A 25,809-nucleotide genomic window follows, 5' to 3' on the forward strand; every position below is an offset into this window, starting at 1 on the left:
ATTTAAAGCAGAGATTGACAGATGTCTTGATTAGGCAGTGTGTTAAAGTTTATGAAAAGAAGGCAGGAGAATAAGGTTGTTGAGAAGGACAATTAATCAGTCGTGATCAAATGGCAGAGCAGACTTGATGGGCCAAATGGGCTATTTCTACTTATATGTCTTATTGTGTAGTCTTTACACATTGGAATGAGTGATTTCAACAAGGCATGCTCAGGTTCTACAGGCAAACCTTCAGATGATTACTATATAATAAGGTTGCAAAAATGCAACAAGTTCTTATTAATCAGTCAATAAATTTTGTCTTGAATTTGCTGAAGGTTAATAGTAGAGAAATACTGTTGAAAATTGAGCTTTTTTTTGGGAGAAGATGTGAACTTTAAAGTTGTTTGATACTGTCAGAATGTACAGAGGATTAAAAAAAAACTATCCATCTCCATGATGTCATCTAAAAAGAGTTAATAAAAGTAGTTTATTTGGGGGTGAGGGGTGCATGCTCTTGTAATAACATATTATAAGGTGTATGAAGCAAACCGGGCAGCAGGAATGAGAGATGACAGTTCAAGTCAGCCTTTCAAAGACCAGATCAATGTGATGTTGTTTCACTGCAATGAACTAGAATATAGGTGACCCTCCCCCCACACACATTATATTGGGTCACAATCCTAACACAAAGCTGTGGGATTTGCAGATACATTTACAAAAGCTACTTGATAAACAATAAATATGTGCCTATGTACTTCCATTTCATAAGTTCTGAGAGAATAAATTTTATTCATGTCTCATGTTTTTGAAGCAGTGAATTGTGAATTTGGTAAGGGTGAACTTCTTGTATCCAAAAAGTAGTAATGCAGGGGCCATCAGAGTGAAATAAACTAAGTGATGTGAAAAAACTTAAGTGGGGAGCAACCAAAATGTGTAGTTGAAGAATGGAGAACTGGGGATTAGCTAATGTCACCTTTGCTTGAGAAAGAGGTAGTCCATGGAATTAAAGGCTGGCGAGCCTCACATTAATGGTAGAGAGGATTGTTAAGGGTGGATCGACTTGCATTTGGAAAAACATTGTCAAATTCGGAACAGTTAAGGTTGCGTCTTACAAACTTGAATGAGTTTTTCGAGGAGATGATGAAAGTGATTGATAAGGGTTGGGCAGTGTCTACGTGGACTTTCGTAAAGCATTCAACAAGTTCCACATGGTAGTCTGATCCAGAAGGTTTATGATGCTTGGACATGGTTACTGGGGTTTGGATTCAGAATTGGCTTGCCCATAGAAGACAGGATAGCGCTGGACATCTGTGACCAGTGGTGTTGCAAAGAGGTCACTGCTGGAACCTTTACTGTTTGTATTTTATAGATAAAGAGATGAGTTTGTTAGTCAGGTTGTAGACAATGCAGAAATTGGTGGAGTTGCTGACTCTGTAGAAAGTTGTGAAATGATACAGCAGGATATAGATCAGCTAAAATTATGGGCAGAGAAATGACAGATGAAGTTTGACATGGACACTTGACCTCACAATCTGCCTTGTTATAATCTTTCACCATATTGCCTACCTGTATTGCATTTTCACTGAAGCTGTAACACCTTATTCTGCATTGCTATTCTTTTACCTTATTCTGCCTCAGTGCACTATCTAACGACTTGACCTTTACAAATTCAAGACAAGCTTTTCACTGTATCTTGGTGCATGTGATAATAAACCAGTTCAGTTCCTCTTTTGAAATGCTATTCTCTGGCAGCCAAGAGGACTAGTCTGTCTGTACTGTTCCATGTTGTACGAGGCAATTCCTGAAGGCAAGCAAAATGTTAGGACAAATCATTAAAGTTTAAATTCATTAAAATTCCAATGGTCAGACTAAGGTTCTACGGAGGATTTTTCCCTTTCGGCCTAAGTTACCACTTCTGGAGTAGGTTGTGGTTTTGTGAAGCATTTCCTTTGCTCAAATTTTCAATTGAATGCAGTTGCATACCAAAATCTTCCACAAGCCATTATAATTTGTTTTCAAACCATTAAAAATGTTCCTTAATACTTTGAGGTAGTAAGCTGCATCAGTTCAATTCAAGCTGAAACAGATACATTGTCATAAACATTGTTTGTCAGTCTTGCCCATTACATGGCAGTAACCTAATTTTAAGCATATGACTTCAAAATCTATGCAAAACCATGTACAGTAAACTCTGATAATGTGGCATGCTCCAGATTTTTAGGACTATTGGATGTTATATCTATTAATATCACAACAGTTTAAATTCACTTCTTTTAGGTGTTACATTCACAAGGTTCCTGTGAGTAGAAAGGCAGCACTGGAACTGGGTCTGGTATTAAAGAGTGCTGGAGAACACCAAAGCCAGCTGTTGGGACTTCTAAATCATCAGGTTGTTGATTATTGTGTTTGTTATATTAGAGTAGAGCAGTGATTTCCTTAGTAAGAGATGTAATTTGCTTACTTACGTCTTTTGCATCATGTAAATATCTTTATTTGAAGGGAATCTTCAAAGGCTTATAGATGCATCCTGTTAGCATTTGAAATGCTTTGGATGTCATGCCACCAAACGTCTATCCCACAGAATCAGATTCTTGAAAAGACTTCTCATACGTTGAAATATGAGTTCTTGGCCCTGCATTCTAGCTCAGCGTGGCCCTTGCACTTTATTGCTTACCTGCACTCCAGTTTCTCTGTGAGGTTAACACTCCATTCTGGTTTCATTTAACCTCTGCAATGTAATTATGTATGGCACGTTCTGTCCAGATGACATGCAAAAAACCAAAGCTTTTTCAGTTTATCGTGGTGCATGTGACAATTATAAACCAGACCCACAATGGCAGTGTGGCCAGATTTGTTGGCATAGTTTGTTAGCAATTTCTTTTAGTGGACAAACTTGATTTGCCCTTGAACATTTGCCAAGACTTTCACAGATTTTCATGAATGGAGAGAAAAGACCAGATCTTTGTGAGTCAGTACATCTCAGGCATGGAAGATACCTGAACATTTAATAAGAATTACAATGTCATGGCAATGTGTTTTTATATTAACATGAGAAACACAGTTATTTTTCTTTTGAGGATGAGTTGAATTGCCAAGGTATTTGGATTAGTAAATAAAGGATATCAAGATTTTTGTTTCAACATTTTATGTTTAGAATGCACAGATAGAGCTCCTGGAGTGAACCGAAGAAAGTAGTTGTTTACCAAGTGAGTAAATTCTTGAACTTTATTCACTATGTTTAGATCTAGTGCAGTTCAAGGGAAGGTGTGATAATGTTATTTTCTATTCTTTCCTTCATGTATTCAATTGTTTCCCCTTTTGAAAGGTTTTATATAATTTGCCTCAATCACTTCCTGTGGTTGCAAGTTTTACATTGTAATCATTGCATGAATAAAATAAAATTCTCCTTATTCTTTTGGATCTGTTGATAATTGTATTTGTTTGGGACCCCTCCACAAGTGGAAATGTTCCTGTCAGATTTATCTTCCCCAGCTCATTCTAAAGAACCCTCCATTCAGATGACCCAATTTTCTTTTCTCTGATAACATACTAGAATACAGTATGTTCAAAACCTTCCGTCAGCTGTACCCCTCAGTCTGGGTATACTTCTGGTATTTTTCCTTTGCATCGTCAAGTTATTTCTGCTCTGTAACAGAAAATTGGAGATGGTTTATTATTGCCATATTCTGGGGTACAGATAAAAGCTCCATAACCACCCGGCTGTAAATGTTGGTGTTGCATTCTTCCTTGCAGCTTAGTTACTCTCCCCAGTTTGCTTTCATCTACAAATTTTGATATGGCAAAATGTTAATGTGAATCATGAGTACTAATGGTCCCAGTACTAACTGAAACGGAACACCACATTTTGCCTTCCTTCAATTTGAATAACCTTATTACCATTTGAAGGCAGGGTTATAGGAAGCAGAGGTCAGTGGTGATTGATGGTTCAGGAAATGTATCATGCTTTGCAATATCTGCCACACAGATCAGGAAGGTGTCTGGATGCGTTCATTAACTTTGTGGAGCTCAGCTGCACTAGTGAGGTAGTTAATCGTGTAATCCCTGGCCTGTGCAGGAGATTAATTATGCAGTGATTGAGTCTTAGTTTCGACACATCCACTCCTCCTCGAAAGTGTGCATGCAGTGCACAGACAGGACTGGGCTACTCTGTACTTTAGAGCTTACTGGTGCTTATTGAGCCGAGGGCAGATGATATTTTTTTCTCTGGTAGTAGTTAGGCCATGGGTTTATCCTTGCAAATTTTTTTTTAAAATTGATGATTAACCATGTGTCCAATCAGGCCTTTGAGCTTCAGTGCTTTATGCAGGCGGTGTAATGGAGATCTCCTCACAATCTTTAGGTGCTCACCAATTAGCACTGGTTTTGGGCATCCTTTGTATTTTGATTAGCAAGGTATCATTGTTTGAAAGTAAATGGAAAAAGTAAAATATCATTCATCATCAGTTGATATCCTAGCATGGGTTTCCATAAGATTACTTCAAAATTGTGTGCTTACTCAGTTTATTGGAAAAGTGGGTACATGAACAAAACATTCAAACAGCAAACCAAAATGAGAATTTAAATGGATAGGAGTTGTTTGCATTATAGGCAGTCCCCGGGTTACGAGCGAGTTCCGTTCCTGAGTCTGTCTTTAAGTCAGATTTGTATGTAAGTCGGAACAGGTACATCCAGTAATATTTAGTGTTAATCAAACGTTTTTCTTAGTATATAGTGTGGCGACCCATTTTCTGCGCAGGCGAACTGGCTCTCAAATAGCCAGCGCGAGGAGAGACTTTGGTAATGCACCTCTGACGTCATTCCGCCCGGAGAGGGCGGGCACTAGGGATTAAATGCCAGTGCCGCGAAGTTTGAATAAACTAGCCTCAAAACGACTTACCGACTGCGTGTCGTCTCTAGCTCTGTATGTAGTACATTGCTACAATAGTATATATTTTATGCATCTAAAACACTTAAGAAACATATGTATTTCAATAATTAAACCACTGTATTGCTTAGTAATAATTGTAGCTTTCATCGGGGCAGGGTCTTTCATATGCTCCATTATTCTCACTTTATCCTTTACCTGTATCCTTTAAAATTGTTCCAATCGTTGACCAACTGAAGCCCAATGCTTTTCCAATAACTGATGGCATTTCACCTCTTTCCGATCGTTTTACTATTTCCACTTTATTTTCAATCGCTATCCTTTTCCGTCAACGGAACAGAAAACTGCGGATTCAGCAGCAGCCGCTGGCTGTGGGTCTTAAAGTCCACCCTCACTGAGACAAGTCAAATGGGACAAGTGCGGATGGTGCTGACTGGAAAAAGGGGGGTCAGGTTGAAACCTGCTAAGAAATATTTAAGCCAAATACAAAGTTACACACTCAACACAGTGTTAACGGCAATGACTTAAAATGGCGGACGGCATTCTCCTCCCTCCATTTGTAAGTACAAGTTGTTCGTAAGTCAGATGTTTGTAACTCAGGGACTGTCTGTATACTGTTATAAATTATCATATGTCGTTCTGATGCAACTCTGATCACAGCTGTGAAAAAGAGTGAGAAGGTGACTCAGTAAGAATTCAATATGCTATATAGCAAAAAAACCTATTGCTTTCAGATCCTTAAACGTGCATGTTGTACTCAATTTGAAACACATTGTAAGGATGGAATCCTTTAAATTATGTATTGCTCATAAAATGAGCACTAATGCTTCAGTGTGTAGTTAGCTGCACATCAAGTTAGACTGAAGTAATGAATGAATTGTCCTTTGGGATGTGCCTGTAATTAGTCTGTTGAGCAGCCAGTTCTTCAGGAAGACTTTGCGTTTTGATCTATGCATGGGTGTCATTGATTTTGGAACTATTTACACTGAAGTGCTATTTGCAAACCTTTTTTAAAAATACATCTATACTTCTTGATTATTGTGAATTTAGCAGAATAGAATTTCCTGCATGATGTGTTTGCAAGACAACCGTGTATTAGGCAATATTACAGAAATTACAGCTGAAAAATTTTCCCATCAGCACCTCATCTAAGTGGTTAATTATTTGTCTTTTTTTTCTTGCAGATTTCAGCCAGACTTTTTGCTGTTTTTTGGAAATAGTTCACCTTCAATTTGAAAGGTAAAATTTCTTTTAAAGGTGATATTTGCCATTGGTTTGTACAATTACTTCTCTTACAGGATGAAAACCATTTATAAATTGTACTAACAACAACACACACAAAATGCTGGTAGAACACAGCAGGCCAGGCAGCATCGATAGGGAGAAGCGCTGTCAACGTTTCGGGCCGAGACCCTTCATCAGGCCTAACCGAAAGGAAAGATAGTAAGAGATTTGAAAGTATTGGGGGGAGGGGGAAATGCGAAATGATAGGAGAAGACCGGAGGGGGTGGGATGAAGCTAAGAGCTGGAAAGGCGAAAGTGATACAGAGCTGGAGAAGGGAAAGGATCGTGGGACGGGAGGCCTCAGGAGAAAGAAGGTGGGGGGAGCACCAGAGGGAGATGGAGAACAGGCAAACAACTAAGTATGTCAGGGATGGGGTAAGAAGTGGAGGAGGGGCATTAACGGAAGTTAGAGAAGTCAATGTTCATGCCATCAGGTTGGAGGCTGCCCAGCCGGTATATAAGGTGTTGTTCCTCCAACCTGAGTTTGGATTCATTTTGACAATAGAGGAGGCCATGGATAGACATATCAGAATGGGAATGGGACGTGGAATTAAAATGTGTGGCCACTGGGAGATCCTGCTTTTTTTGTACTGATTGTACTGATGCTTCACCAATTATGAAGTAAATGATCATCTGGTTAAAAAAGTTCTGTGTCCAGGAGCTGAAATTTCATTTTTAAACTGCTGATCTCCCTGATCACTAATCTGCAGCTCTAACCAAATCAGCTTTCATTTGAAAAATGAGCAAAGTTATTTTCTTTTGAAAGCTGGCTAGTTTCCTCCCAGTAGCTTTGCTCTTTAAAACAAATGGCTGGAGAATATACTTCATTGAGCATTACAACAACATGTTTTGCTTGCTACATAAATTTTGTATTTTAAATTATTTATGACCAAACTAAAGTTTGTAGCATTGTGGAATCCAGAATGAAGAATTACTATGGAGAAAACTAATTATATAAAGAAGCAGTAATTTTACTTTGTGACATAGCAGAAAGTCATTTCCTTGCGTACCACAACAAATACAGTACGTCAGGTGCAATAATAATCTTGTAGATTTTAACTAATTTATAGAAAGTAGCAGTGTAATGTTATTCACATGTGCTGCACTAGCAAGGTGCCCAAACCTAATTGTCTTAGGATAGGGAAGAGTGCCGCCTTTAACTGCTGTGATTGGCTGCTTACACAGCATCAGAAGTAGGCCATTATTCCAGTCGTGGTGCCATCAGATCTTCCAATCAGTCGTATGTTTATTGGTAACGTGGCAGGCCAGCCAAAAAAAACATAAAACCAAATAGTTTAACATTACTTTAAATATAAAAGTAAATGAAGGAGTCTTAAAGTAAAGTGATGGTCCCATTTCAGGCCTAATGGAACAACCTGGTGGCCTAATTTCCAAGTACACAGTTCAGGTAAATAAACAGAAGCCAGCTGTGGATAACGAAAATAAAAATGTAAAATGCTGGAAAAATTCAACAGGTCAGACAGCATCTGTGGAAGGAGAAACAAACTTTGTTTTGCAGTTCGGTGCCCTTTTTATTTAAGATTTTCAGCATCTGCACGTTTTTCTTCGTCCCCCTGCATAGTTGTTGACCAGGTGATGTGCCATTAAAGCTGGGAAAAGGAGCAACTGAATTGCACAAGTTGAAGTATTGTTGAAACAGAATTTATGCTTCAAAAGGACAGGAATAATACCCATGCCCAAGAGGAGAAGAGTGGCTGCCTTTCAGAATTTGACCAGTAGTGTACCATCATGAACTGTTTTGAGTGTTTGGTGGTGGCTAGGATGATTAACTCCTGCCTGAGCAAGAACCTGGACCGGCTATAAGTCACCTTTGACTGTAAGAGGTCTACAGTGAATGCAAATCTCACTGTCTGCCGACTCTGCTTTGAGCACCTAGACAGCTGCAAGATGTATGTCAACCTACTATTTATCATTTAGAACTCAGCCCCCTCAGTATTACTCACCAATGTTATAAACATGAACCTCTGTACCTCCCTCTGCAACTGGATCCTTGACTCCCTTATAAGGAGACTATAATGAGTGCAGATCAGTCATAATGTCTCTGACCATCAACACGAGTGCACCTCAAGAATGTGTGCTTGGTCCACTGCCCTCTCCTCTCTATACTCATGACAGCTCAAGTGCCATCCATATATTTACAGATGAGACCGCCATTATTGGTTAAAATCTCAGATGGTGATGAGACATGCAGGAGTGAGTCAAACCAGCAGGTTGAGTGTGTTGCAACAACTAGCTCACAATCAATGTCAGCAGGACCAAGGAAATGATTGTGGGAAAAGAAAGCAGGAGAGTGCTCACCAGTCTTCATTGAGGAGTCAGCAGAGAGAAATGTAAGCAGTTTCATGTTCTTGGTTATTAACATCCTGAGTTCAGCTCGTTGATGCATATTGAAGAAAAATTGGCAGCAATTGTACTTCATTGAACTTTGGAGAGATTTGGTATGTCACCAAAGACTTGCAAATTTCTATAGATGTGCACAGAGCACAGTCTAAATGGTCACATTACAGACTCTAGTCTGTCTCAGAGGCTCCATTGTGTAGCATCTCAAGAGGCTACAGAGGATTGTAGACTCAGCCAGTTCCATCATAGGCGCAACCTCCTCATGGAGGACATTTTCAAAAGGCAGTACCTTAAATTCCTCACTAAGATCCTTCACCATGCAAGATGTGTCCTTTTATCATTACTATCATTGGGGAGAAGGTACTGGAGCCTCAAGACAGACAGAAAAAACAGCTTCTTCACCTCTGCCATCAGATTTCTGAACAGTCAATGAACATTACTACTTTTGTTTTTGCGTTATTTTTTCTGTATTGTTTTGTAGTAATTTTTATGTTTTTGCAATTTACTTTTGCCACAAATGTTGTGCCATATAAGTGAGGGAAAATAAATCTGATTCTGATTTTGTGCTCCTAAGCATAAAATTGCCCACAGAAGATAAAGATAAAGGGTAAACAGGCACAGAAAAAGGGCAAAGAATCAATCTGTATAAATCCTTGAGCAATGAAATCCTTAAGGATTCTGACAGTAAATTCACATCTGCAGATAACCCTCATTCTTTTTAAATTATTGGAATATAGTTTAAGCAGAATTTAATATGGAAGAGAATTTTTGGGGGGAATATTTATTATCTAGTAATCATTTTAAAAATTAAAATGTTGCATTTGACTTGAGTGAGGCGGTTCGTTGCCATATAACATGTGAAGGGTAAAGTTGTTTCACTTTTTCCTCTTAAATTGTCAAGGCAAGTTCCCGTTATTCAAAGATTCAGAATTAAAATTAGTTTTATTATCACTAGCATGCGTCGTGAAAATTGTTAACTTAGCAGAAGCAGCTCAATATAATACATAATATAGAAGAAAAAATAATAAAATAACAATAATAACAAATAAGTAAATCAATTAGTGTATATGTATTGAATAGATTAAAAATCGTGCATAAAACAGAAATAATATATATTAAAAAAGTGAGGTAGTGTCCAAGGGTTCAATGTCTATTCAGGAATCAGATGGCAGAGGGGAAGAAGCTGTTCCTGAATCGCTGAGTGTGTGCCTTCAGGCTTCTGGAGGTCCTTAATGGATTCTAACTTTCTGAAACACCACTCCTTGAAGATGTCCTGGGTACTTTGTAGGCTAGTACCCAAGATGGAGCTGACAAAATTTACAACCCTCTGCAGCTTCTTTCGGTCCTGTGCAGTTGCCCTCTCATACTAGACAGCGATTCAGCCTGTCAGACTACTCTCCATGGTATATCTATAGAGGTTTTTGAGTGTATTTGTTGACTTACTAAATCCCTTCAAACTCCTAATAAAGTATAGCCACAGTCTTGCCTTCTTTATAAGTGCATCAATATGACGGGACCAGGTTAGATCCTCAGAAATCTTGACACCCGGAACTTGGAACTGCTCACTGTCTCCTCTTCTGATCCCTCTATGAGGATTGGAATGTGTTCCTTCGTCTCATCCTTCCAGAAGTCCACAATCAGCTCTTTCGTCTTACTGACATTAAGTGCAAGATTGTTGCTGCGGCACCACTCCACTAGTTGGCATATCTCACTCCTGTACACCCTCTCGTCACCATCTGAGATTCTACCAACAATGGGTGTATTAAGCATACACCCCTGAGGTGTACCAGTGTTGATCATCAGCGAGGAGAATATGTTATCCCCGATCCGCACAGACTGTGATCTTCCAGTTAGGAAGTTGAGGATCCAATTGCAGAGGGAGGTACAGAGACTCAGTTTCAGCAACTTCTCAATCAGGATTGTGGGAATTACGTTAGTAAGTGCTGAGCTATAGTCAATGAATAGCATCCTGACATAGGTGCTTGTGTTGTCCAGGTGTCTAAAGCCATGTGGAGAGCCATTGAGACTGCGACTGCCATTGACCTATTGTGACGATAGGAAAATTGCAATGGGTCCAGGTCCTTGCTGAGGCAGGAGTTCAGTCTAGTCATGACCAACCTCTCTGTAAGAAACAAATGGTCTGGCTTATGCAGGGTCCATCGATCATTAATATATTTGTTTTTTTACACACAATATGCTGGTAACTGCTTCTGTTGTAAACAAAACTCGAATTTCTTCACCCTCTGTTCTCAGCCAGGATGAATGGTAGAAAGCATTGTAAACATTCTCTGTTTAAACATGAATAAGGTAGATCTGAACATATTTCTGGTTAGTACCTGGGAAGCAAATAACAATAATGTGTTGTTCTCTCATGCATGTGTGTGTGTGTGTGTGCATGCATTCATTAAGGTGAATGATGTAAGGGCATTAGTTCTTCACTTCCATCAATGCCCCAACTAGCAAACTCCAGCACCTCATATACCACTGAAATAGTTAACTGCACTGCCTCTTACAAAGATCTTGTCCGATGTCCCAGATCCTCAGTACTCCCTAGGACCTTACCATTCAGAGTAAGTACTCGTGAGTACTCCCAAAATGGATCACCTCACATTATAGGGTTTACACTCCACCTGTCTTTTCTCAATCGATTTCACTAGCATATCCATATCTTTCTAAAGTCTTCAATTACTCTGTATGTCTTCAACAGCACCACCAACGTAGTGTTCACTATCTTAACTATCTGAATATTACATTTTCTTTTCTGTGAAAACTGCACTTTAATCTTTTTAGTCTAAATTAGATGGCAACAAAGTTTTCAATGCAAACTTTAGTTGCCATCCAGGCAGCAAATTAGATTATTTCTAGGTAAACTAGAAATTGATGGCAATTATCAGGTCTGAGAGGATGAAAACATATTTGCACTGAATAAACTGCACTTTAAAACTGAACAGGTAGTAAAAATTTCATTACTGTCTGCATATTTATTTACTTATCGCTAATCAGTATTATCATCCTCCATAATTTCCAGTTAAAATAAATTGTATTGCATTTTATGTTAACTGTGTCTTGTGCAATAATGATAAATGTATCCCTTGTTCCATTCTAATGGAATTGTCTAATGTTGCTGCAACATGAATTACTAAATGATCTACACCTGATATTTATCAGTATTATTCAAAGTTCAAAGTAAATTTATTATCAAAGTATGTGTCACTATATACTTCCCTGAGATTCATTTTCTTGCAGGCATTCATAGTAAATACTAAAGAAACACATTAGAATCAATGAAAAAATGCACACAACACAGATGGGCAAACAACCAATGTGCAAAAGATAACAAACTGTGCAAATATAGAAAAGGAACTAAAAGTAATAATAATAAATAAGCAATAAATATTGAGACCATGAGCTTGTAGAGTCATTTAAAGTAAGCCCATAAGTTGTCCATAGGTTGTGCAGTGTTGGGGTGGGTGAAGTTATCCCCTCTGGTTCAGGAGCCTGATGGTTGAAGAGCACTAACTGTTCCTGAACTTGGTGGTGTGGGACTTGGGGTTTCTGTATTTCCCTCCTGATAGCAGCAGCGAGTGGAGAGCATGGCCTGGATAGTGGACATCCTTGATGATGCATGTTGCCTTCCTGTGAACACATTCCTTCTAAGTGTGCTCACTGGTGGGGAGAACTCTACCTGTGATGCACTGGGCTGTATCCACTAATGTTTATGGGCCTTTCCCTTCAAGGGCATTCATTGGTGTTCCCACAATAGTCCATGATGCAACTAGTCAGTATACTCTTCATCATGCTGCCATAGAAATTTGTTGAAGTTGTAGATGGCATGCTGAATCTCTGCAAACTTCTAAGGATGTAGATGTACCTGTGCTGATGGTGATTGTGGAGGAGACGTTGCCAATCCAAACTGACTGGGATCAGCAAATGATGAAAACAATGATCATGTTGCAAAAGGAGATATTGAGGTCTAGGTCCTGGAGCTTATGGATTACCTTTGAGGGGAAGATGGTGATGAATTCAGGGTTGTAGTCGATGATGAGCATTGTGATGTATGCATCTTCACTGTCCAAATATCCCAGGTTGAATAGCATCTGCTGTTGACTTGTTGGACAGTTCCAGGTTGCTTCTCAGACAATGTGCTTTATCACCATCCTCAAAGAACTTCATCATCATGGATGCAATTGTTACTGGACAATGGTCGTTGAGGCAGGTTACCACATATTCCTTGGGCACTGGTATAATTTATGCCAACATCTCAGACTGCTGAATCAAGACGTTAAAAGTATCAATGAACATTGCAGCCAGCTGAATAGCACAGGTCTTCTGTACTAGGCCAGGTACCCTGTCAGGACCCAATGCTTAACATGCGTTCACCCTCTCCTGTTGCTCTCCTGTTGGCTTCAGAGACTGAAATCACAGGGTCATCAGAGGCTGTGGGAGTTTGTGAAGATGCCTCCATGTCAGTCAAAGTGAACATAAAAAGCATTGAGCTCACCTGGGAGCAAAGCCCTGTTGCCACCTACTGAATGCTGCTTAGTTTTACTCTGTAGGAAGTGATAATATTGAAGCCTTGCTACAGCAGTTGAGCATCCGTCTGTGATTTGAGATTGGTCCAGAATTGCCACTTCGCATATGAGATGGCTATGCAGAGATTGTACCTGATCCTCTTATATTTACTTGGTCGCCAGACCTGAATGCCACTGAATTGGCCTTCAGTAGATTGCAGATCTCATGGTTCACCAGGGCTTCTGGTTGGGAAAGACTGAATGCTGTTGTGGCGACACACTCATTCATGACTCTTTACAAAGTCCCTGACAACATGGCATATTCATTCAGATCCACTGATGAGTCCTTGAACATAGTCAACTCCACTGACTTGAAGCAATGCCGTAGCCACTACTCTGCCTCCTGCAACCACCTCTTTGTTGTCCTTACCTCTGGAGCCTTGCTCTCTAGCCTCTGCCTATATGCAGGTAGGGGAAGGACAGCCAGATGATCAGATTTCTCAAAATGCAGTCTAGTGATCAAACAGTAGGCATTCCTACTGTAATATAACAGTGGTTGAGTGTATTGGGACCCCTGATACTACAGGTGATATGTTGATGATAATTGGGTAGTGATTTCTTCAAACAACCCTGATTGAATTCCCTGGCACTGATTTGAAAGGTTTCAGGATAGGCTGTTTCTTGCTTGCTTTCTTGGCGCTCAATGCATTGGCTCCTGTGCATTGAGTGCTTCTTTAATATTGGCCTTTGGCAGTATATAAACCATTGTCTGTATCATGGGGGAGAACTCTCTTGATAAGTAGAATGGACGGCACTTAATCATTAGATATTTCAGGTCGGAAGAACAAGAATGTGATAAGACAGCTATGTCAGAGCACCATGAAGAGTTTATTATGAGACACCTTTTGACCTCTTTGAATGAGCGCTTTGATTATTCCGGCGTATCAAGAACCCCTTGCGTCTGACCATCATATCTGGCTTGTCCGGAGTGAGTCATATCTCTTCGAAACAGAGAACACGGCAGTTCCTCATTTCCTTCCAATACAGCAATTTTGCACGGAGGTATTATGTTGTTAACTGTAGCAAGCTAATGATATTATCAAATTAATGTGCAATATCCATTGTTATTAGGAATTGTGATACAGAATAAATGATTTATAGAAATAAAAGATCATTAGTCACTGCGGCAGAATTTGGTTCTTTGTCCCATCGTATCTGCTTCATCATTCTATTGTGACTGAAAAGCTTTTGGTGTGAAATTTGTCTACTATCACACATTGTAATGGTATTCTGGCCTCAATATGAAGCTCAGTTCCTGTCTGATTTTGGTATATTCCCTTCAAATAAGAATATACTACACTCAGTGGCCACTTTATTAGATACCTTCTGTACTTAGTCACTGAGTGCGTGTTTGTGGTCTTCTGCTGCTGTTGCCCCTCCACTTTAAGGTTCGACTTGTGCAGTCAGAGATGTAATGCATGGTTCTTTGAGTTACTTTCACCATCCTGTCAGATGTTTGAATAGAAGCAAATGATTGAGTTGTGAAAACAGCTACACGCCTTAATTTCATGTGTCAGGACCACACAGGCGCCAAGTGCAGTGGTGGAAAGAGCATACCACCTCACAAATTACCCATTGCATCAGATACTCCATTTGTGGCAGAGCATGCAGGTCCCACTTTGTTCTCATCAATGAGCCTGGAGCAATAGAACCAACTTAGAAAGTAACATGGTGGATCTCAAAGGTCTGCTTTAATAATAATTACTAGCCACACAGGAGTTTGTAGCATACTAACAAGTATGCTCAAACTAATGAGTCCTTTTTTTTCCAAATGTGTCTTCAGATTAACAAATTTACCAAATCATTCAAAAAATGTATTTCAGAATGCATCAGACAGCATTGTATTTTACAGAAAAACTTTGGTTTTTCTGGCACTATCATTGGAGGATGCAATATGTTATCAGTTACATGAAATGTAGGGCTTGCAAGTCAAAAGGAGAATATTCTATCATGTGTTGAATATGTGCCTGATTTAAAATGCACAGCGGATTTGAATCCAGCAAATTCTTGTTTTAAGAGCCCAATGTGATGAGGCTTGATCGACAAATTGAGTACAGTTTTGAGATTTCACGACTGAAACATTGATTTTGTTAAGAATTTGCACAGACATATGTCAGCTGTTAGGACAGATGTATGGTATTAACAAGTTTAAGCCAATGATTTTGTGCCAACCCTTAGAGCAAAGCTAAAAAGTTAGGGAAGACCAAACGCTGAAATAGTCTATGGTGAGTATAGTGTAATTGAATTGTACACCACAGATACAGGCCCTTTGGCCACTGAGTTGCAACAATTATCGAATATCTTTCTACACTAATCTTATGCTGACCCCATATTATTTAATCCACATTTCAATCAGCCACTCTCTCCCCATAGTTCTAAAGCTTGAGTATAGTACCAGAGGCAATCCTGGTGGCCAGTTAACCTGCCTTTGGAATGTGTGAGGAATCCCCAGCAGTCACAGGGAGAATGTACAAAGTCTATGCAGATGGCATCATATCAGAGGATTGAATGCACGTCACTGGAGTTGCAAGCCATCTGCACTGCTAACTGTGACACAAGTTCAATGGGGGTAGGTTAGAATGAATGAGCAGAGTGGAGAAAATTTAGCCAATTCATACTGTCAGTTTGCAATACTAAAAGCATTTTGCATCAGTGTTGTAGTGGCTTGGACAGATTCCAGTAATGAGCTTTATTTGCAGAGAGTGAGTGGAGTGAAAGGAAACATTCAATTTGAGAGCAACTGAGCTTGTTTGGAAGTTGTCTTGTGCCTGTTATTCATAATCTGTTGGGAGCTAATATGGATTGAGTTCAGTACATTGGCAGCTTCATGCTTAATTATTTGTATAAATGAGTATGCATTCATTAACATCGAATACATTAACATAAAAATACATGCAGTACCTAAAGGTTTGAAGTAAATTTTATCGTGTGTGTGTGTGTGTGTGTGTGTGTCTGTGTGTCTGTGTGTCTGTGTGTGTACACACACACACACAGAGGCATCGGTGTTTCCATACCAGACTATGATGCAGCAGTCAATACACTCTCCACTGCACATCTATGCAAGTTTGTCCAAGTTTTGGATGTCATGCCAAATCTCCACAAACTCCTAAGGAAGTGGAAGTGCTGCCTTTCTTTCTTCTTAATTGCAATTATGTGCTGGGCCCAGGACAAGTCCTCCAAAATAATAATACTTAGGAATTTAAAACTGCTAACCCTCTCGTCTTCTGATGAGGACTGGCTCAGGGACCTCTGGTTTCCTCCTCCTGGTCAATAATCAGCTCCTTGGTCTTGCTGACAGTCAGTTGTCATTTGTCTACTTTTACGAGGTGAATTGAAAAAGCCTCAACCTCCATTTTGCAGCTGTCATCGAAATATTGGTAAGGCATGAAAGTATGAGAGAATATTTGACATATGTCTGCTCTTGGTCATGTCCTAAAGGAGGTTTACAGATGGCCCAAATCCAAAACATGACATCCTTAACCACATACCAGTGAAAAATGTGTAAAGGGGAAAGAGCAATCCAACTCAATATTTACAAGAATTAACATTGAAACTTGATGCAACCACCACAAGGGCTCAGTGAAGAAGCATCACAGCTGCTGCCAGGGAACGATTCAGTGAGGAATTATTGTAAATTATATTCTGGTATTATTATATTCTTAATTATTCTGGTCACTGAATTATTGGAAAGATGTCAACAAAATAGAGAGAGTACAGAGGAGATTTACTAGAATGTTACCTGGGTTTCAGCACCTAAGTTACAGGGAAAGGTTGAACAAGTTATGTCTTTATTCTTTGGAGCATAGAAGGCTGAGGGGGGACTTGATAGAGGTATTTAAAATTATGAGGGGGATAGATAGAGTTGACGTGGATAGGCTTTTTCCATTGAGAGTAGGGGAGATTCAAACAAGAGTACATGAATTGAGAGTTAAGGGGCAAAAGTTTAGGGGTAACTCAAGGGGGAACTTCTTTACTCAGAGTGGTAGCTGTGTGGAACGAGCTTCCAGTAGAAGTGGTAGAGGCAGGGTCGATTTTGTCATATATTAAAAAAATGGTATAGGTATATGGACAGGAAAGGAATAGAGGGTTATGGGCTGAGTGCAGGTAGGTGGGACTAGGTGAGAGTAAGCATTCGGCGTGGACTAGAAGGGCCGATATGGCCTGTTTCCGTGCTGTAATTGTTATATGGTTATAAAAGTGTAGTGTACCACCCAAGGAGCTACATGAATAGCAACAGTCCTTTTAGTTTTGAGGAATGCAATAGAACAGTACTGACAGCATTGGCTATGAAAGAGATTGCACAGTTTAATTTGTAAATTATTTTTTTATTAGGAATAAAGTTTATTTTGAAATTTAAAAAAAAACTCAATGCTTAAAAGATTTAAGATCACAAAATCATAGGTGCAGAATTAGGCCATTCAACCCATCAGTTCTACTCTGGCATATGATCATGGCTGATATATTTTTCCTCAACCCTATTCTTCTGCTTTCCCCCCATAACTTTGGATGCACTTACTAATCAACAACCCATCAACCTCAGCTTTCGATATACCCAATATTCTGCATTCATCTCTGGCATTGAATTCCTCAGATTCACCGCCTTTGGGCTAAATAAATTACTCCTCATCTATGTTCTAAAGGGGCATCCTTCTATTCTGAAGCCGTGCCCTCTGGTCTGAAACTCTCCTACTATTGGAAACATCCTCTCCACATCCACTCTATCCAGGTCTTTCAGTAAGTAAGGTTGATTAGCTGTTGTCAAGGTTAGGCCTAAGGAGAGGGCTGAAAATAAGCATCTACAATATTGTGCATTTTATGCAGGTCATCTTAGGGTCTTTTATTCAAAAGTAGAAAGATATGATCTAAGTTTTTCTTTCTAATTGTAAATGGCCATTTTGGACAGGATGGAGAGAGAGACAGATTGCTTTTTTACAGCAGAAATTAATTTGTCTGCTGGCAGTTTGAAGAAATGAGTAAAGCTTCATTTATTCCTCCAATGGACATTCATAATACTGAGCTAAGATTATTATTTTGGGTCTCATTTATACCTGCAGTGATAATTGCCACCCAGCTAATAGTAAATTAGTATTTGAATGGCATGGTTTAAATTATCTGTCACCAGCCGGTGTTTACTTATTGTTAAAGTTTTGCTGAATCATGTCTATTTTGGAGATGTATCCATTAGACTGAACTGTGTATGTTTTTGATCTGCAATATTATTTAGCAGTCAGCAATATTAATAATCCTATTTTATAGCACCTGCTTACAAACAAAAGATGTGACACTGAGCTGCCAGATAGTGGGCAGGAGCACTAAAGGTGTAGTCAAAGTGTTAAGTGATGTACAAGGAGAGAGAAATATTTGGAATCAATTCCCTCACAGTGGGGGTTTCAACAACTAGTCATGACTTTCAGTGGTGGTCTGATACAATTCAAGGATAAGCCATTGGTCAGAATTAGAGGAATGTATCTCAGAGGAAACTCAGCTTGAATGGGATTACAGAAGGGAGGAACTGTAGATTGTGAAAAGATGTAATGACAAGGGCAAGAACTTTTAAATTGAGCTGTATTTAACCAGTAGCCATTGTAGGTCAGAAAGGACAAAGGTGCTGAGCGAACAGCACCAGGTGCAGGTTGAAAAAGAGGCTAGGATTGGGGCAACAGTTTTCGATTACCTCAAGTTCAGACTGATAGGGGCAAGGGAAGTTTGTGAAGAGAGTACAGGAATTGGCAGGTCCTGTGGTAGCAAAGCATGAATGAGGGCCTCAGGTCCTTTGAGTTTTGTTTTGAGTGAGCACACAACAAAAATGGGAGCAAGCCCCTGAAGCCTGCCCAGCTATTTAGTATGATCACGGCAAGTTGACTCCTCTTCCATGCATAATCCAAGAAAAGCACTCAACTCGATCTTTTAAGTATTAATCTTTCTCTATCTTAAATGCCTCCAAGGGAGAGAATTCCAAAATTTTACAATGGGCTGAGAACAGATGTTCTGCACACTGCTGTTTTAAGTGACTTGCACTTATTTTGTAATTATGTCCCTTAGGGTTTTATTTATATCATTCTTCCAGATTCTAATGAATACTGACCCAAACTGCTTAGCCTCTCTTGATAGGAAACCCGTCTCATCTCATGAATTTGGACTGCATCCAATGATAGTATATCCATTATTAGCTAAGGGCAACATAACAGTGTGTAATATTCTGTATGTCCTCACCAAGGCCATTCTTGTACAACTATAAACCTCCCAATCCTTAAGCCCCAATCCCTTTGCAATAAGGGCCGAAGCATCATTTGCCTTCTTAACTATTTGTTGGTCCTGCCTGCTTGATTTAAGATTCCTACACTGGAACACCTGGATCCTTTAGATCTTCACTCATTTGCAGTCTTTCTCCATTAAGTGAATAGTTGACCTTTTAATTCCTTTTACTGAAGCGCCAAACCTTGCATTTCCTCGCATTAAACTTCACTTATCAAGTTTTTGACCGGTCACTCGAAATGGCCCATTGCGGAATTACAGTGTCCTCATTACAACATGCTTTTCCAGCTATTTGCAAACTTTGGATGCCTTCTATTTCATTCCCTCTGCTAGAGTATTAATGGAATGGTTAACAATCGAGGGTTGAGTATTAATCAGCTTCAGCTGGAAGGATATAACCACTCCACTAGTTGCATCCTTGCAGCCTGAAAACACCTTATTTATACCAACTCTGTTTTCCATTTGACAGCCAGTTTTCAATCCATGCTAACACACTTCCTTCAAAACTTTGGGCTCTTCATTTATGCTCTTATTTAAGAGAACTTCATTGCTTATTTATCCAGTTTCTGATGTACTAAAGCAGTATAGTATAACCATATAACAATCACAGCACAGAAACAGGCCATCTCAGCCCTCCTAGTCCGTGCCAAACTCTTAATCTCACCTAGTCCCACCTACCCGCACTCAGTCCATAACCCTCCACTCCTTTCCTGTCCATATACCTATCCAATTTTACCTTAAATGACACAACTGAACTGGCCTCTACTACTTCTACAGGAAGCTCATTCCACACAGCTATCACTCTCTGAGTAAAGAAATACCCCCTCGTGTTTCCCTTAAACTTCTGCCCCCTAACTCTCAAATCATGTCCTCTCGTTTGAATCTCCCCTACTCTCAATGGAAACAGCCTATTCACTTCAACTCTCTCTATCCCTCTCAAAATTTTAAATACCTCGATCAAATCCCCCCTCAACCTTCTACGCTCCAATGAATAGAGACCTAACTTGTTCAACCTTTCTCTGTAACTTAACTGCTGAAACCCAGGTAACATCCTAGTAAATCGTCTCTGCACTCTCTCTAATTTATTGATATCTTTCCTATAATTCGGTGACCAGAACTGTACACAATACTGGTGTAACAGGGGGACAAAAAAGATACTTACTCCAGAGCTACTGGCAGGTAGATGAAATAAACCCAGTGGCCACTTTATTAGTAAATCCTGTGTACTTCATCAATGCAAATATCTAATGAGCCCACCATGTAGCAGCAACTGAATGCATAAAAGCATTTAGCCACAGTCAAGAGATTCAGTTTGGCAATGATGCACTTTATGTTGGTCTGCCAACCGCCATTAAACTATACAAGAAGAGGTTCAATTGTTCTGACATCAATTGGTCAAACATCAGAATGGAGAAGAAATGTGATCTTAAGTGACTTTGACTGTTGGCTCAAGAGGGAATGGGTCGAGTAATTCAGAAACTGCTGATCTCCTGGGATGCTCTCTGGAGTTTACAGAGAATGGTGCGAAAAACAAAAGGTAAGTAACATCTGATGAGAGGCAGTTCTGTGGGCAAATGTGCCTTGTTAATGAGAGAGTTCGGAAGAGAATGGCCAGACTGGTTCGAACTGACAGGAAGGCGAAGGTGACTCTCATAGCCACGCATTGCAACAGTAGTGTTTAGAAGAGCAACTCTGAATGCATAATGCGTTGAAGCGGTTGGGCTACATCAGAGTAAGACTACACAATGTTCTACTCCTGTGTGTAATAAGGTGTCCACTGAGTGTAGATGTGAGCTGGTTAGTGTAAAGCAGTGTGTGGAGTTTACTAATGTCCATTTAGCCACACTGTGTTGGTATCTGCTGCATGATTGTAGGGAATATTCTGTTGCTTGGAACAATAGATGTCTCTGGCATGACATAGACATAATTACAGACTGGTCCCTGATCCTGTACCATATACAGCAGGCTAACTATGATACTTTTGCCACCATTTGTGGATCATGACCATCACCTGCAACTGTTGTCTAAATATAATGGCTGAGTTAATACTCACATCTAAACCACCAAAAAGAGATTTTGTTTTAAAAAAGCTTCCCTTTTGTTCCAGGCTTGTCTTTCTCCAAATGGAGGGGATTTGCACATTCTGCAGTCTGTGATGCCCAGTCATCCCTTCTTCCAGAAAGGCTTCTGTCTTCCGCATTTTTATTTTTAAAGATAAATGGACAATAACTCTGTGTTCTTGTGGCTTGAAATTTCTGGAAATTGTTTGAGAGAGACTACTGTTAGGGTGAGGATTTTTTAAAGTATTTGTAGCAAAGTAGATTGTAGATTTATTCTGTATAAACAGCGCAAGTGTTTTCCTGTTGTACTAGTGCTACAACTGTAGGCATTTATATTGCTGATAATGTGAGAAATCTTCATTATGTAGTGACAGAACATCTTGAAATAGAACATAACTATTAGTCTTGTAGTGTTAATATTTGTTCCTGAATGACTGGATGCAACATTAGTTTCATTTTTTTTCAAAAAACCATTTCCTCTTGAGAAAGTAACTGAGAATCCTTTTGAAAATTCATTTTAGTTCGTCTATCATTGCAGTAATAAATGTGGGCAGCTTTACTGATTTATAGAATGTTGTAAGTATAAATTATACATGTTAAATCCCACAGTAAGAAGAATAATTGAGCTACAGTGCCTTGAAAAGGTATTCAGCTTCCAACCCTTTATTCACATCAATGAACACTGCAAGCAGGGATTTTGATCAGTGTAACTCAAGTTTTTTGTGAATCACATGCTCCTTTTTCACAAGAGCCCAATAAACAGGGAAAATTGTAAAGCAGGAGAAACTAAAGATTCAAAAACTGAAGTCTCAGAAGTTCAGAAGTATTCATCCCTGCCCCCCTCCCCCCTTTGCTAGGTATTTAGTTGAACCACCTCTTGCAGCTATTACAGCTTGCAGTCTTTTTGGATAAGTCTTAATTAGCTTTGCACAAAATGATGGAGCAAGATTTGCCCATTCCTCCTTGCAAAATTGCTCAAGCTGTGCCATGTTTTTTGGGGACTGGCACTGGACAACAGTCTTGAAGTCTTGCCAGAGATGGTCGATTTGGTTAAGGTCAGGACTCTGACTGGGCCACTGAAGAGTATCAGTTTTATTCATTTGAAGTCATTCCGTGGTTGTTCTGGTGGTGTGCTTTGGGTAGTAGAAAGGCAATCTTCCTCCCCAGTTTAAGCTTTCTGGCAAAAGTAAGCAGATTTTTATCTAGGAGATCTCTCCTGGATATTTAGCAATATTCATCTCCCCATCAATCCTGACCAGTTTTCCAGGCCCTGCTGCTGAAAAGCATCACCGTAGCATGATGTATCACCAGCGTACTTTATAGTAGTGATGGTGTTTATTGGTTGATGTGCAGTATTAGATTTCCATCATATGTGCTGCTAATGAAAGAGCATATCCTTGCCTGTCAAGAGTTTGTAAAGTGTCATATAGAAAGAGACTAAAGTGGAACTTTTTGGCCTCTTCACTAAGTGCTATGCACGGTGTAAATCTAACTCCATGCATCACCCAGGGAACACTTTCGCTACTGTAAACTGTGGTGTAGGTAGCATCGTGCTCTGGAGATGCTTTTCAGCAGCTAAGACTAGACATCTGGTCAGAATTGATGAGAAGATGAATGCTGCTAAATGCAGAGAGATTCTGGATTAAAAACTTGCTAGCCTCTGCCAGAAAGCTTAAACTGGGGAGGAGTTTCGTCTTTTGGCAGGACAATGACCCAAAGCACACAGCTAGAGCAACCATGGAGTGGCTTCAAATGACCGAAATTGATGTCCTTGAGTGACCCAGTCAGCATCCTGATATTAACCTGGTTGAACTTGAGCAAGACCTCAAGATTGCTGTCCACCACCACTCACCAGCTAACCTGGCACACCTTGAGCAATTTTGCAAGAAGGAGTAGGCAAATCTTGCCCCATCACATTATACAAAGCTAGTAGAGACTTATCTAAAAAGACCACTGGCTGTAGTAGCTATGAGAGGTGGTTCAATTAAGTTCTGAGCAAAGAGGGATGAATACTTTTAAACTACTTACATTTCAGTTTTTGATTTTTAAAAATTTTCATGCCTTATATTACCCATATTTTGGTCTCAACTGTGAAAAGAGTATGTGATTCACAAATTAAAATTCTCAGTTAAATTGATCAAAATCCCTGGTTGTAATACTCATTTATGTGAACAAAGAATTGGGGGTTGAATACTTTTTCAAAACGCTGAATGAAAAATTCAGAGATATCATGATTTTAAGTTAGGTTTACGAGGGAAGATTTGAGTTTTTTTATTAAAACAACGATGATGAGAGAAGATTAATGATGTGTTTATAGAACTTCAGAGTGTAATCAGTTATTGGGTGTTATTGTGGTGTGCCACATACCTTAACAAGACAGCATGGCTTCGCAAATCTCAAGTAATATAACAAAAAAAAATGATAAGGGGATCATAAAAGCACCGGAGCAGGAATTAGCCAAATATTTTAAAAGGAAATATGAAAGGAAGTGCAGATTTGAGATTTGAATGAATAGCTCTAATTGAAGGATCAGGTCCATTGTGCTGAATGGAGCAATTGTTTGTTGTTTGTTTTCAATGCTGCCACACACATTTAAACAAAAATCTAAAAACTGTTTCCTGCAGTGTCTTTTTGTTCATCAACCCTTGTCATACTTTCTGCATTAAGGTGTTAATTTCATTCTTTTTTGTCGCTAATACCAAGATTATTCAGCCTCTCCAGAAGTCCAATATCCTGGTTCTTGAGATCCACTTTGATAAAATGCCATTGGCTGAAACTGGTAACAAAATAATTTTGCTAATAATAAGCATCACAATATCTCAGCATCACTGGAGCACACAGGCTTGCCAGCTAACCACAGCAGCTAAGGATTTCCAAGCTGTGTCCAAGTAGCTGTATACACAGTGTTATTTCTTGCCAATTTTATCCACATCAGTGTTCCTGGATTCCCATTTGGCATGCGAGAAAAGTTGTTGTTCTGTACTAACAGGAGGCCTTCCCTTAGATAAGGTTTTGTTTTATGCGGCAGTGTTTCACCTCAGTGTTTCCTCACACGAGGGCATTATGTAATTATTTCCAGCAAGGATTTCAGGAATTTGGAGCTGAAGATCCTTTATTTCTACTCAGTTTTGGAAAACTGAGGCCACTTCAGGGTTGTGTATTTTTATCCTACAGAATTGATCTCCGTATCTTTAGCTGATCATCTGGTGGTTAGTCTGAAACCTCAGTCAAGCCATGCCCTATTGATAATCGGCACCCTCTATACTGATGAAAACAATTGCAACACTAACTCAAACTGATGTTCCTTTATCAGTGGAACAATTCTGACATTAATTCAAAATCCTTTGTGTGTGTCTGTGTGGAAAAAAGATCATTTCTGAACGGATGCTTTTTGGTGTTTTCTGGTATGTAAAACTGCAAAAAGACAAGTATGTGTTATTTATATTCCATTAAAGGTAATTGATATAAATGCCATCAAGTAAAATTTTCTCAATGTAAATTGTCAGTTCTTCTCTTAAAGTCCCAAAGAAACATAACCGTGATACTCAAATCTATACTGACCTCTGGTAGCCAAGTCTGGTACCACAGCCTGTCCAAGAAACATATTGCAGAATAAATTTAAATGAATTACTTCTATTACAGAGAATCTGTTGCAGCTAAAATTATTTTTTTTTCAGGTGCACCAATGTATAAATGCATTGTTTTCACTGAAATATTCGGATGTTATTTTCTATTTGCTTGAATGTTTAATTTCCTGATAACTTTCTAACCACTGACCCAGTTCATTGAAGTGCACCACGCAAAGACATTTCGCTCATTCCTTCACCCCTGTCACTGTGACCAGTTGCTGGTAAGCAAGAGAATAATCAGAACCATATATCAGAAATTCAGTGTGATACCATTACTTCTGTCCCTAGTGCTGTAAGATTATATTCAAGCTTGTTCACTTAGTATGCTGCTCTCTAGAACACAAAATTTTTACTGAAGCCTTTCTGCGAACCTTTTTAAGTTGAATTATATTATTTGATAAAGTTGCCAAAGTGTAACATTTGGCTTTAGCCTTAAACTTAATTTTCTGTAAAACCAATTTTTTTCTTGTGATCTAATATTTCTTTAAATCATTAATAGTGTAGCTACTTTATATTACTTCTCAGCCTGCTAGATGTAATGATCAAGTTAATTATCTGCTGTAATTAAGTTATTTAAATTTGTCAATGCTATTAAAGAGGGGACACGAAGTGGGACATTAATTTCATCAGCTTTCCAGTCAGGAGTCAATTATGATCGTTATCCTGAATTACATTCATTCCTTAAATTAATTTTGATATTGCTGTTCAATGTATGATATTTAGTCAGAGCTGTTCAGCTTTGAAATAGGTCCTCAGCCCACCAAATCGATGCAGACAATCTA

The 25,809-nt window shown here is 39.2% G+C and overlaps 1 protein-coding gene across 3 annotated transcripts in view; it reads left to right on the forward strand.

Moving 5' to 3' along the window:
• The window catches only part of LOC132400657 (CYFIP-related Rac1 interactor A), a 227,018-nt gene that overhangs the window by 126,229 nt on the left and 74,980 nt on the right, over positions 1-25,809 (forward strand). For all 3 annotated transcript variants that reach the window (XM_059981861.1, XM_059981862.1, XM_059981863.1), the window contains exon 2: positions 6,052-6,106. The gene's annotated coding sequence lies outside the window, so the exon portion shown is untranslated. The remainder of the gene's footprint in view (positions 1-6,051; positions 6,107-25,809) is intronic.

Source organism: Hypanus sabinus, chromosome 10, assembly GCF_030144855.1.
Source record: "Hypanus sabinus isolate sHypSab1 chromosome 10, sHypSab1.hap1, whole genome shotgun sequence".
Taxonomy (NCBI): domain Eukaryota; kingdom Metazoa; phylum Chordata; class Chondrichthyes; order Myliobatiformes; family Dasyatidae; genus Hypanus; species Hypanus sabinus.